This window comes from Chroicocephalus ridibundus, chromosome 4 (assembly GCF_963924245.1).
Source record: "Chroicocephalus ridibundus chromosome 4, bChrRid1.1, whole genome shotgun sequence".
NCBI classification, from domain to species: domain Eukaryota; kingdom Metazoa; phylum Chordata; class Aves; order Charadriiformes; family Laridae; genus Chroicocephalus; species Chroicocephalus ridibundus.
In genome coordinates this window covers 40042663-40056331 of record NC_086287.1, presented here as the reverse complement: position 1 = coordinate 40056331, position 13669 = coordinate 40042663, and the positions used below count along the sequence as shown (strand labels likewise).

General features: G+C 42.0%; 1 protein-coding gene across 1 annotated transcript in view; it reads right to left on the bottom strand.

Annotated features, from left to right (window-relative positions):
- Positions 1–10301, bottom strand: part of PALS1 (protein associated with LIN7 1, MAGUK p55 family member) — a 57096-nt gene extending 46795 nt beyond the window's left edge. Inside the window, exon 1 of the mRNA XM_063333014.1 lies at positions 10162–10301. The gene's annotated coding sequence lies outside the window, so the exon portion shown is untranslated. The remainder of the gene's footprint in view (positions 1–10161) is intronic.
- Between the last annotated feature and the right edge of the window lie 3368 nt (positions 10302–13669).

The following is a 13669-nucleotide window of genomic DNA, read 5'->3' as shown; positions in this document are numbered from 1 at the left end:
ATGCAGCAACCATTAGTGATTATCAGTGGAAACCACAGACTAATCACCCAGGCACCCTAATTTTCCAAGTCAAGTCTACAATCTTTGCTTTATAAAGCTGCAGAAATTTACAGCTTTTGAAATCAAAGCAACCATTTTCATCCTTCTGTCATATCTGTTTATCAGAGACACTCTGATAAATAAAACAGTTTTATTCCATTCAATTTAAAGAAAGCATTAGAGAGGAGCTGTAGTTCTCTGGTCCCCTGAGACCACAAATGTTTTCAGCAATGCAGGCAGAGAATTTTGTTCCAGCACTACCAAGGCTACAATGCCTGCAATAACAAAATTTACTTTTGCAAAGCAGAAATAACAGAGCAAAACTAGGAAGGTTTAGGTATCCCACAGATGGTCAGACTTCATCCACTGCCTCCAGGAGTTTTGGAACTTGAACCAAAAGCTTCACATGCCCTTCTCCAATTGACCAATCGGTTAGAAGATACTTATCTAGCTGGTAAGTATTTTCAACCTGATGCCAGATGACATTTTATTATTAGAAAACTATTTACTCAGATTTATCTAGAGAAGAGCATCCAACAGAATCAACATTCAAAACCTTGTTCTTGATGAATTCTACATTTATGAAGAGAGATAGAACTATTTCCAGATATTTAGCCAACACTCACAGGTTAAAAATATACTGTTCCAGAAAAAAAAAAATCACCTAAGAGATTAAGTATTGAAATCAGAATCTATTATTTGAGGCCAATAAGATTTACGAATATCTTCACGCTCCATTAACTCAAATCATTCTAAGTATGCACCTATATTCTTTCAAGACTAGTTCTGGAATTTTGAATACAAACAAGGGGTATTTATTAGAGAACTTTAAGTTTTAACAAGCTGAACCCATAAACATACTTCTAATGCTTTCTTATTCCTCTAAACTTCAAGCACCCATTCAAATAGTTCCCATGCACAGTATTTCAGTCTGACTTTGAGTACCAGGGTCTTAGCATTTTTTACAATGTCTCTGTTTTTCTTTCGGTTCTGCACAATCTGTGGTGGCGTGTGTTGATTTGATGCAGTGCATTTCTGGATGGTTCTACACTGCAAGTCTGGAAACCAAAGCCAGTGCAAATTTTACCTGCTAAATAAAAGTCTTCAGGAACCTACCTGTAAGAATGTACTAATATAATGATATGTGAATCCTTGATACCCGCAATGGTCTGCAATAATATGCTTGATTGTTTATGGTTTTTCTCAAAATACAAGTCAGAAGTCAGACATGGAATTTGTTGCAAAGAGATCATAAATTATTATTTCTCCTTGCATTATTTTTTTCAAATAAAGAAGAAAATAAGACCGCATAAGAGGCTGAGCTGACGGAACAGCAACCTTAAGTTAAAGATGTTGATAGACAGGCTCTAGCAAATCTTGTTGTAGCAGATTAAGTTACTATACTCAGCTGCAAACTCTGCTCCCATCAGAAGTCACTGATACCAAAAGCCGAGTTGGCGGAAGGGAACATGTGCTGACACCTCAGCCACTTCAGCGCTAAGACTAACATCTTAGTTTGGGTCCTCTCCCTCAGATATTACACTATGAACTGAAGTGACTGAGGAGCAAGTACTTCTGCTAATTCTGCAAATGATGAACTAGAGCAGAGGAGCTGAGTAGGGAAAGGTAAAAACCTGACATCACCAAATCTGGCAAGATTTCCCAGAGCTATAGTTGCAAACTAAATTTCTTCTGAAGTAGTCAGAATCAGATGTGCCACCTGTCACAAATCCATCCAAGAACAAAAAAAAAAGCACACTCTTGCCAAAAAAGTGTCAAAAGAACAATTAAAACTGTTAAACAATTAGTAACTAAGTTTCACAGGCACCGATTAGTCATATTACATACCTTAAAGGCTGAATACTCAAATTCAAATTAGCTTTAAGAAATCAAGAACTGAGGTTTTGCATGGAATTTTAATTACCACATGAAGTCCCAACTACAGAAGTTATAAGCAGCACTAACACACGTAATACCAGAAGACCAGTATTAAATATCTTTTTAAGATTTGACAAGAGTGTGCACTTAAGAAGGAACACAAACTAGCCTATATTTACTACCTAGACACTTAGGTATGCAGCTACATTCATTAAATATTTGTAGGAAAAGCCTTTAAAAATATTGACAGAAGGAGAACCTGTATGAAGTTCTCACCAATAGAAATCAGAAAGGCTTAACTGGCTTAAGGGAAGAAGTATATACAAATTCAAGTTTGCAACTCAAGTTGTTAAATTTAAAAAGAAAAAATGCAAATATTTCCTAGTTCACTACTACAAAAGTGGTATTTCAGATTTTATATAACAAATTAAGTAAAATTCTTGAAACTTCCACTGAGCAGTTATCACCCTAGGACGTTTTATTAAGATTAAACACATACAACACTTTATATAAGGTTTATAAATTAAGAACCACCACTGATCAGCCATGGAAACCACATTCAAAGCTTCAAAAAGAGCTTGTACATAGCAAGCGGTCCTTAACTGTTCACTTCTGCAGATTGTCCCCTCTCATCCGCATTTAACTGAGGTTTTTAGCTTCTAAGATTCCTTTGCTTTTCCAAACAAGTACATAATATAAATTTCACGTCAGCATCGTGTAGATGCATTTGTAACAGTGGGCCCCACCTACCTTTGCACATTGTTCACTGATCAAAAACTGAGCCATCAACACAGCATCCAAAGACAGACCAAACAGGACATATTTGTAGAGAGGAGTTCACAGTTACTGTATCATTATATTGTTATATTAGTTTTGTTAATCCCTTGCTGGGATTTCTCAGCTCTTCAGTTCCTCCTTTTGTAAAAACAATCAACCAACACGCCCCATCAGCTTGTTACACACCTGTAGCCCAGTGCAGCACAACCTCTGGTTGGGACAATGTACCACATTTTGACAGAACAAATAATATAGAAGTGTCCTACTGAGTCAGACCAGTAATCCATCAAGCCCAGAACTCTGTCTGACAGTGGCAACCAGAGATGCCATTTAGGGATAACTTGTGCATCCACAAGTTCAACTGTTGAAGAACACCAGATGGTACATTCTTGACTGTTCCACTATGAACCATTAAACCTATCTGTCAATGGATTTGCTGTCCAGGAATCTGTACAACACGTTTTTTGAACATGCTGCTACTGGTTGCCTCCACAACCCAGTGTTGTCCATCTTCCCCATTTAGAGACTCAACTCTGAGAAAGACTCGTGTTTGAAGGTCTGCAGAAAGAAAGAATGAATGCAAGAAAACGAGCAATAGAAGAGTTGCCAAAAAAAGCAGTGGCAAAAATGTAAGTCCATACTAAACCAGGAAAGATCTAAGGAAAAACAACATATCATGACTATTCAAATTGATCATATGACTACTCCCTAACAGCAATAAGCTTAGTAGTCTAAACAAGACATTTATATAAAAAAGAAAGAGTTTAACCTAAAAATTACTTCCTAAGCAATAAGCCAAAATAACTCTTAACTGACACTTCAAAACATCACATAATCAGATGCAGAGTTCTATTTTTCAGTCAAGAAGAAATAGCTCCTTCTTGCACTTCATTTTGACCTCTCCTTACTTGAAAATTGGCAAAAGCTTAAAGAAAGTAATGATCTACAAAACATGTCAAAATAGCCAGTCTTAAATAGCTTTTTGCCTGTTCTGTTATCTTAAAACCATCCTCAGGATTTTTTCTTTTAGGAAGAAGGACAAGTAACATTTATGTTTTGGATTCCTAACTTTCCTTGGGATACACTTTCAGTCCTTAATCTTTTCATTTTGCTTGATGAAGCAATGAATAAAGAAATTTAAGTAGCCTAAAAGGTTGAAAACTGTCTACCCAACTCCGTAGAATCCTCAGGTTGCCACTTTCCACTGAAGCCAGGTAGCTGGCCTCTTCAGAGCTCTAGCTAGCCCTCATCATATCGGCTTGAAGCAACACATTTCATCAGGAAGTCACTGATGAAAAGTCTGCAAAGAAAATCACAACACACACTAGATGGAATATTCTATAAACAGGCAAGAATCTAAGTGATAACTCGTAGAAAAAGTCTGCAAATCTAACAAAAACTTAGGCTTAAACAGATTTTTTTGTGCTGTTTATACTCTTAAAAAAAAGTGAAACAGACTATTCCACTGGTCAAAATCAAAACAATACTGCTGGGCTCATAAGTCATTTACATAGCCCAACAAGACAATGCCAAGCTGATCAGCTTTTACCTCACTTTAAGACACGGTGCTAATTCCTCCCTGTAACTAATTAGGTTACTAATTTAGAACACATCTTGATTACTGGAAAAAAATGAAATGGTAAGAGCTTGCATTATGTTGGTTTTAGTTATCCTACAACAACAATCACCACCTTTAAATACATACATCCAATTAAATTTCAACTCACTTCCCTTCTCCTGCATTTGAGAACTTCTAATACTGTTCAAACAAAATGTAAATGCCACTGCATAGTGGCACTAAGCAATTCCATCACCGCTTGATCCTGCAGGAACTGATTCTGCACAAAGCACGTGATGTCCACTAATGCTATGTTCTCCCACTAACACAGGACTAAGTTTGTCTGCTGACATCATATGCCCTTTCAGACATTGGGAAGAAGAGATTTGCTTTCTGAAAACAAGGATATACATATGTAAGAAGTACAATGAACATAACACAAACCAATACAATCCCAGCTTTCATCTGTTTGAAATCTCTGGACGCTTAACCCAAAAGCATAAGCTTTGTCTTCAGAGATCGGATATACCCGGGGAATTAGCAATATGTTCTCTTAGCCAATGCAGTTAATTTCTATGGTGCACAATGCTGTTATTTGTAACACAGTTTTTCTACAAAAGCAACTTTAATTTTCTTAGCTAAGGTGCACTGCATTACTCCATGATTAATCTGTCTCAAGTTTCATTAACAGTGGCTGACAAGTCAATGGCAATTTGATAAAACAAGACAAACGATGGTGGCCACAAGTTCTCGAGCACAACACTGCATGAGATCCAGTATTAAGGTGAAGCCTTAGTTTTACGCACAGAGATATCACATTCTATAGAAAAAGCTGCCATGATACCTGCTGTGCTGAAGAATTTAACTCAGTACCACAATCACCGTGCAGAAAAACATGCTTCCCTCCCTAGATTCCTTCTCTGCCGCGCTGAAGACTAGCTTCTAAAGTAATTAACAGACAAGGTGTTACCAAAGCATACTACCTTCATTGACCTTAATTGTGAAGATCATCCCAGTTAAAAGAATACTTGGGTTTACAGCTGAATATTCAGATAAGAGCTGACTGCTGATCTCTCTGCCACCCAAACCAAGATCAAGATTTGGCTCCAAGGAAATGGACCGGTGATGGGAAACTTCAAAAGTGAACTGATTTCTCTCAACAGTGTTTTTAACCAAGGCATCATATCAGTTATATTTTACCTGCCTTCAGCCTTGAACAAGGTGAACTATTTAAGTTTTGCTAGTCTTTCGTATACACCTCATTAAACGCAAGTCCCTCCTATGCCATCATACTGCTCACAACTGCTCATGCACGTATCACTGGCAATCAACAGACTGTTGAGACGAAAAATGACTCTGTCCTCTTTTGATCACACGCATTTGTAGTCAGAACTCCACTCAACACTACTGGTACCCAAATGAATACTTCCTTTCCAGCCTCTCCTTCCTGACTTTAAAAATATACACTTATCCGTGGAAACAGACTCGGAATGCATACAGCCGCCTCCCAGTGCCACTGCCAGGTCAAAGAGCAGCTGCTGAGGTTGCACTGGCACTTCCCGGTTACCAACATGTTTTAGTTTTGCTGAATTTCTAGAGAGCTTGAAGATACCATGGAACAACTTTACACAGTCAAAATAAGACAATTCACACTGACTACTCACATAACGGTTGACGTACATACACAGGTATGTGCTTTAGATGGTAACGTACTGACTATTACCACACTTGATTACTCCTAATACCTTTTGTAAAGGACTGCTTAGCTGTCCTTTCACTTTTAACGTATCCTTCAGCCTGAAGGAGAGAAGGCTCCAGGGAGGCCTTATATCGGCCTTCCAGTACCTAAAGAGGGCCTACAGGAAGGATGGGGAGGGACTCTTTATCAGGGAGTGTTATGATAGGTCACGGAGTAATGGCCTCAAACCGAAAGAGGACAGATTTAGATTGGATATCAGGAAGAAATTCTTTACTGTGAGGGTGGTGAGGCACTGGAACGGGTTGCCCAGAGAAGGTGTCAATGCCCCATCCCTGGAAGTGTTCAAGGCCAGGCTGGATGGGGCTTTGAGCAACCTGGTCTAGTGGGAGGTATCCCTGCTCAGGGCAGTGGTTTGGAACTAGGTAATCTTTAAGGTCCCTTCCAACCCAAACCATTCTGTGATCCTTACCAGAAATCATCCCTGGTTCTAAACTACTTCCCCCCCAAATCCCCAGAATTAGATCTACAAGATAACCTAAACATCATGCCACCTATTAGACTCCACAACCCACAGAGAAGCAAACAAGCTCTGCTCTACGATGAAAAGGGCACATTACAGATGCTATTCAAATGTCTAATACTCAACACGAGCAGGAACTGGCCAAGTCAGCCAAGAATAAATGTAAAAATCAGAGGTTTAAGTCTCCAGAATTTCACACCATGCTAGGAAAAAAACCCATAAATTCTTTTCATCTACTCTTTCAACACCTGGCCTGCAACAAGAAGACCTGGGTTCAAATCATCAATTTGTACTTGATGACGCTTCTTGACAGCCAGTCCCTGAGCTACAGACCCCATTCACTCCCTTCCCAAGGGAATGTTATGCCTCAAGAATGAAAACGGCTGGTGTCTGGAAGCACCTCACACCCAAACATCCAGTGGCCTGGCAGTTAAGACAGATGAGGGGGTTCAGTTCCCCTCAAAAGAGAGGGATTTGAACCCAAATCTCAACGTACTGGGCAGGAACCCAAACCATTTACCCATCTGTAAAGAAATGCAACATCACATCCTACTTCTGCCAAAAAAGAAGTGTGCAAGATTAGGCCTTGCTGTATTTCCCGCTTTACAGAATGGAAGCATTCCTTGTACAATTGTGCATTACTAATGGTATCTCTGTTTGCTTTCTAATTTAACTGATGCAAGCTTTGAGAGTTACGGCATTTTTTTCTGCCCACACAGCTATGTATTAGAATGCAATTAGACACCCTTGCAGTATAAAACAAGTCCTTACCAATAGTAATACAGTTTACCACCTCTGGTTAAAAAAAAACAAAAACAAAACCAAAAAAAAACCAAAAAACAACCCAAACCCAGAAGTTACATTAAAGTAGCCTGGTATATAAACTACTTCTGTAGTTATAATTTCTTCTTTTTGTTTATAGTTCCGCTTTACACTTTAGTCTGAACTAGACTTAAAAGATTTTGTCATATAGCAATATTAGGAATGCAGAAAGGAGGAGTACATAAAACACTTCTTTTGTCAGAACTACTGTATTGAAAAAAACTCCAAAGTGGATAATTATAGTAGAAAAATCATTTTGCCACCATACCTGATTTTAAACCACAGTATAAACTGTTTCCACCAAATGAGTTTTCAATCACAGACACACCAGCAAACCTTTTTAAATAGACAAATGCCTCTCTTCACTGTTAAGAAAAGGACAATATAGTAATATCTAATTAATATTTACAAAAAGTCTCGAGGTTTTCTGATGAATGACCAAAGTAGTAATTATTCTACTATTCCAAATATCGTAATGTCAAGCCTTTCTGCAACACTACCTGTCACACTAAGAAAGTACTTTTTTTTAAAAAAAAAAAAGCCAGTTACTAGAACACTGAAGAATTTTAAACATGACATATTAATACAAATCCTGATATCTAAGTAGCAGGCTGTTTGAAATCTTAGCCTTCAGTGTTTTAAAAGCCTAACACTAACAGGAATGCACTTAATCAAACTTGCAAACTGGAAAAAAAAAAATGAGTACCTGAAACAGGTAGTTACAACCAGTCACATTTAATGTTAAGATCCAGTCTTTGAGGAGACATCATAACAAAATTTGCATCTAAAAATGCCACAGGATTTTTTTAAAGCCTACAACTTCAAACTATAGCAAGAGATTTTAATTAAAAAGCAACAAATACAAGTGTCTTGAAAATATACTTATTTACATGGGAAAAAAAAAATATATATGGTTGCATATTGAACTTCAGACTACATTAAGCTTTCTGTGTCCACAACGCTCAGAATGAATGCCAACCTCTACACTGTATTTTTACTACTTCACATCACATATTGCTGTGGTCATGAAAGTTGTCTGACACCCCTCAATGGCCTGAGTAAGTCCTGCAGATTCCTAAGGTGGCTGTATCAATCTAGCAAAGAAATATTTTTATTTACATTTCTCAGTCAGTTCAGATCTTTTGGAAGGAAATTTAATAAAACCTAAATAAAACTACCATCTTTACCACCCCCTAATTCTACATAGCAAAAATTACCACCCACTGCTATTCCATGCATTGCAAGGCAACATGACACAGAGTGGAAAGATGTCAAATCTGAAACAACTACTTTGAAAACAGCTAAGTGGTCATGTATTAACACTTAACTCTGTACTACTTTATTAACAGTAATGTTAACTCAGAAAGTGCTGCAATATAGGTATTTGATGCCTTGTTAAATCCACAATACTAACGCTTAGTTAAGCTTTTAAGATGTGAAATTATGTTTGGGGTTTTTTTTTTATCACATGTTGAAAAACAGGTCATATGTGTATAAACCAGACAGACTCTAAAGTGTTGGACATCTATATTTGGAAAAACAGCTCTAAGATGATTACAAGAAAAAAAAAAAGTGTCCTGTTTGTGAAAATTCAGAGGACAGCTTAAAATCCAATGACTGCAGGCTCAGATGCCTAATTAAAGACAATTCAAAGGTAACCTATTTTTGACAAATTCAGGAAAAACATCTCAATTCTTCAAAAAGACAGACAGTTCCCTTTAAGACAGATGAGGCTGTGCACTAAAGCAGGAGACGCTTAGAAAAAGACCACCACCAGTCACTTCTTAGAAGTTTGATTGCAGCCATCTATATATCATCACTTACGCAGACTGCAAGGATTTTGTTCTAGTAAGGGAACTACACAGCTAGTTTATGCCCAAATAATTCCATCAGAGAGGCTTTAAGTGTTACCTTTTAAAAGAAAAATCCCTCACCACACCAGCTGACATTTACCCCTTTACTATTCCTCGTTCTTTTTCTGGGATCTGTCCCACGTGAGACATCAAAGAATATTATTGGTTTAGACAGATATTTTTTTAAAAAGGTTTTTCAAAAAAGCCAAAGACAAGTTAACTTCACCTTCTTGAGCAGCCTGTCTTACGAAGCTCGAAGCGTTCTCTGCCGCTTGCCTGTAGAGTCTCTACCGCGGCCCCGCCTCGGCCCCTCAGCGAGGAGGGCACCGACACCCCCACAACATAACCAGCGCGTAGTTCCGAGCCAGCCTGTGCATCAACTGCTGCCGACTATAAAACACACTGGAAGGCGCTCACATTCAACCTACTCCAACTCAACCCTGCAAAGCTTCATAAATCAGTACAAAGCGAGCTCTTCGCCGAGCTGCCAGGAGATCAGAAGTGCTGGGGGGGGACGAAGCCTCAAGTTTCTCCCCTCATTAGAACTCACGCACCCCCAACCCCACCACCACCACCACCCACCACACACACACACACAACCACGCACAGCCAAGGACTGGAGGGTTTTCTCACAACTTCTGGGCCTAAGTCGGCAGCAGCCCCGCGGGAGGGCGGCAGCCGCCGCCGCGGCTCTCCGGAGGGGCTGCCCGCCCCCCCGGCAACGGCGCCGGCCCCGGCCGCCCCGCGGCGCAGGCACCTGTAGCCGCCGCAGCCAGGGCCGCCCATCCCGAGCGGGCTCCGCCGCCGGGTCACAGCCCGGGCCGTCGCCCGGCGGGGTACGGGCACCGGCACGGTCCCCCGAGAGCCGCCCAGCTCGGCCCCGGCCCGGCCGGACCCCCAGGCCTGCGCGAGCGCCCTGGCGGCGGGGGAGGCTCCCCGGGGAGCCGAGGCTGGCGGCTCCACGGCGGGACCTGTTGCTCGCACGCCGGGCGCGGGAACTGGGGGCTGTACTCACCGTGCTTGCCTCGCCGCCGCTGACACGCTCCAGCCCAGCCGCCGGCTGGAAGTCACGGTCGCCCGCACCCCGCGGCGCCTACCCGCCGAGCCACCCGGCCGCAGCCCCCGCTCAGCTGCGCAGCCGCCGCCAAGCCCGGCCCGGCCCGGCCCTGCCCCCTCGCCCGCTCCCAACGCCGGCCGCCAAGCCCCGCCCCCCTCCCCCGCCCCGCCCGGCCGGGCCTAGCCGCGCAGGCGCGGGGCCGCCCCCACACGGGGCCGAACGGGGCCGCTCCGGCCGCCCGACGGGACGGGGCCGGGCGGGGACAGCTGAGCGCGCGCGCCCTCTGTCGGCCGGGCGGGGCGGGTCTGCCCCAACGGCCGCGGCCATGACTGGAAATGGCGGGCTGGGGCTCCCCTCAGCGCTGGTTGAGGACACAGAAGTCACGGCACTGTTCCCCTGTCTCCATGCTCCCGTAGTCGTGTCCCATCTCTCTACCGCAGCACCCTCTGCACCCTGGAAAGGCACCTCCATGGCAGCTCTTGTGCCCTGAATGGACCTGGCTTCCCTGCCCAGCCTGCTGTGTCCTCTCCCACTTCTAGCTGTCTCCTCCTGCCCGCTCTTCCGCTGCCATTTGCCCTGGGCTTTCCATGCCGCTGCAGCCCCTTTCTGCTCCACCCTCCTCCTCCTCATTCCCCCATGCTCCTCATGCTGCTGCTGAAGCCACAAGCCAAGCTTGAATGTCCCATCCAGGCTGGGGCCTGTTGTGGTACAAAAAATGTTTCCTCTCCTCTGAGAGTCTAGTCCGCCTTGGGGAGAGCGGAGGGAGGCTGAGGCACAGAAGGCGCCCAGAGCACGATGTCTGGAAGAATGAAGGAAACGGGACATTAAAAGTAGTTTTACCAGGTTGTTTGTGTTCATGGCTGTGTCTTACAGGACCAGGGAAACGTATCTTCAGCAATGCAGTTTAGTTTGACTTTGAGCTGAAGACTGCATTCCCACCCCTGGTTTTTCAGGCTAGCCTGCCTAGATCATTGCCTGAGGCATTAGAAAAAATGTTCCATGTAACAACACCCAGAAAAAGGCTTTCTTAGATCACTGAAAAGTCCTAGAGATACCTGCTTTAGTCCATCTCTCCTTGCTTCAGTTTAACCATTTATAAGTCTGTGTCATTTAACTCTGTATCATTCTCCATAGTGAAATCTAGATACCGACTTTCAACTTCTATAATTTTACCCTATACCATGTTTTCTTTGGATCCATTCTAAAGATAGACACTCAGGCCAATTTTATAAGTCCCCAAACCAGACCCCCTGGTTTTCTTTTCTCACCGTGTGAAAAGGCCAGCTGACCTGACACTGGCGTGTGTCCTGCCCAGCTACCTGCTGAGGGGACTCCGAAAGCATTCTGCCTTCTCACACTGTGGCCCACACTCCCAGGCCCAGACTGTCTTTTTATTTGTTTGCTGTTTTCAGCAGTTACAGCAATGCCTTGTAACTGCATTTAACCAGCTATTTCTATTCTGACCGATAACAAGGGTCTTTGTATCAAGTGAGCAAAACTGCAGCGCTGCAAGAAATACAAATATCAGTGGACTGCAGATTTTTTACTCGGGAGATAAAAATGGAGGGAAGACATGACCCTGGTAGTTTGTGGCTGAGCAGCACCAAGCGTGGTTCTTTTTACTTTCCTGTGAAAACGGTGAAAGTTCACATGAACCCTTTTTTACAGACCACTGTGGCAAAGGAGCTGAGAATCAGAAAAGACTGTTTCAAAATATGATTCTTACCTGGAAGATCTAATGGCTGCAAAAAGTAGCTAGGTTCAACAGTTGTCTGTTCACTGTTGTCGCCCTTATCCAAACTGATCAATAGTTTACTGTCTTCTACATCCAAGGCTGGGATGATCAGACAGCCCCCCTCCCTCCAAATTCTGATTACAGTTTCTCTCCATGGATAGCATTTCTCCTTCCTCTCGCAGAAAATGTCATTGCCTCCAGTTTGCATATTGCCTGGTAGCCAGTTTTTACACCAGGATAAGGGAATTGTCTTCAATATATTGTGCAATTTGCCGTAGAGCAGAGAAGGATTCACACCAGTTCGAGAGTTTCTGTTTCCCTCCTTTGCTCTCTTATATCTGTAGCTGAAGTTTTAATCTTTTGCCAGAAGGGGTTACCAGACCAGGTTGAGACTGAGCTTGGGATATGCCTTGGATACATCTGCTTAACGATCTGTTTGTTTCTTTGGTAACCAATCTCCTCCCTCTGGCTCTCACAAACCCTAATATTAGCCTTGCCCAGCTGGCAAATCCATTCATAAGATGCTTGAATGAGGCGTGCTTGGCTAATTCTGTCCAACAGATTAAAATATTCTGTCAGGCCAATAAAGTTGTCATACCTGAAGACATTTCACAATAGAGCACAGAATCAGCAGCATTATTTGTAAAGACTCAGATAACCTTTCTTTTTAAAATCATTGTGTTAGCAATTTAAATGGACAGATCGGGTGGTTCATTTTGCCCTGTGGGTTCTGTTTGTCGGTATGCAGAGAACACAAAAATTGCTGTGAGAAAATCAACATTTTGGCTTGAATTTAACAAAACACGCCAATTAAAAAGAATAGACACAGAGAAAGAAGGCGAATGGGAGGGTGAGGAAGGACAATGCAGAGATGATTAGGAAGATCAAAGCTTTTAGTCTTCCTTTGTTTCATCTTAGCTGATTAATCTTTCATATGAGGATCCACTAAGACAGCTCTTAAAGGAAATGAGAAAATTACCAAAGTACTATAAACCATGCTGTTCCGTCTCTTGTTCAAAGTTTTAAATTATTATCTTTAAGCAGAAAGGAACTGAAAAAAAAATATCCAAGTGATACCTTTTGTGGGCTTGGATCTTAGAACATTTTGATTTTAGACATGACTTTCCTAAGATTTTTTCTATCAGGGATTATGGAAACATTAAAGCATGCTTGCAGCTACAGAACCAAAGTATTTAGGCAACCTTATTTGTTATTGAAGTACTTTGTTTTTAAGGTTGATGCATTCATTTCACAGACAAATATTTTCTAACAATGTTCATCTTTGATTAATTGAATTTGACATGAATTAGTGTCACTCTTTGCCAGCAAGGTGCTGATGTAATCGTTGATCAATCTAGATCTGGCTGGTTGTAATCAATGGAAAAGAAAAAAAAAATCTGACTCAGGCTGAGGCATCAGCCTAACATAGGACAAAACGTTTTCTTTGAAACCACTGCCCTCTGGAGGGGGAATGAAAAATCACGGAAAGATTAGGCAAAAAAATTCCCCTTTATGTCACTGTGTGACTGAATTTATGCTTTACAGTCCAGGAGTGGTTCTACAGACTGATGCAAAAAGGAATGCTCTGTCAGAAGAGCCACAGTGGCCACAGCGCATATGTCAGTGAAGGCTAGAGAAGTAATCCCCATCTGTCTGCCATTACTCTCCTCCCCCTTTATCTCTAAACTCTTTATCTCTAAACTCACTGAACATTCATTCTGCAGCATATGT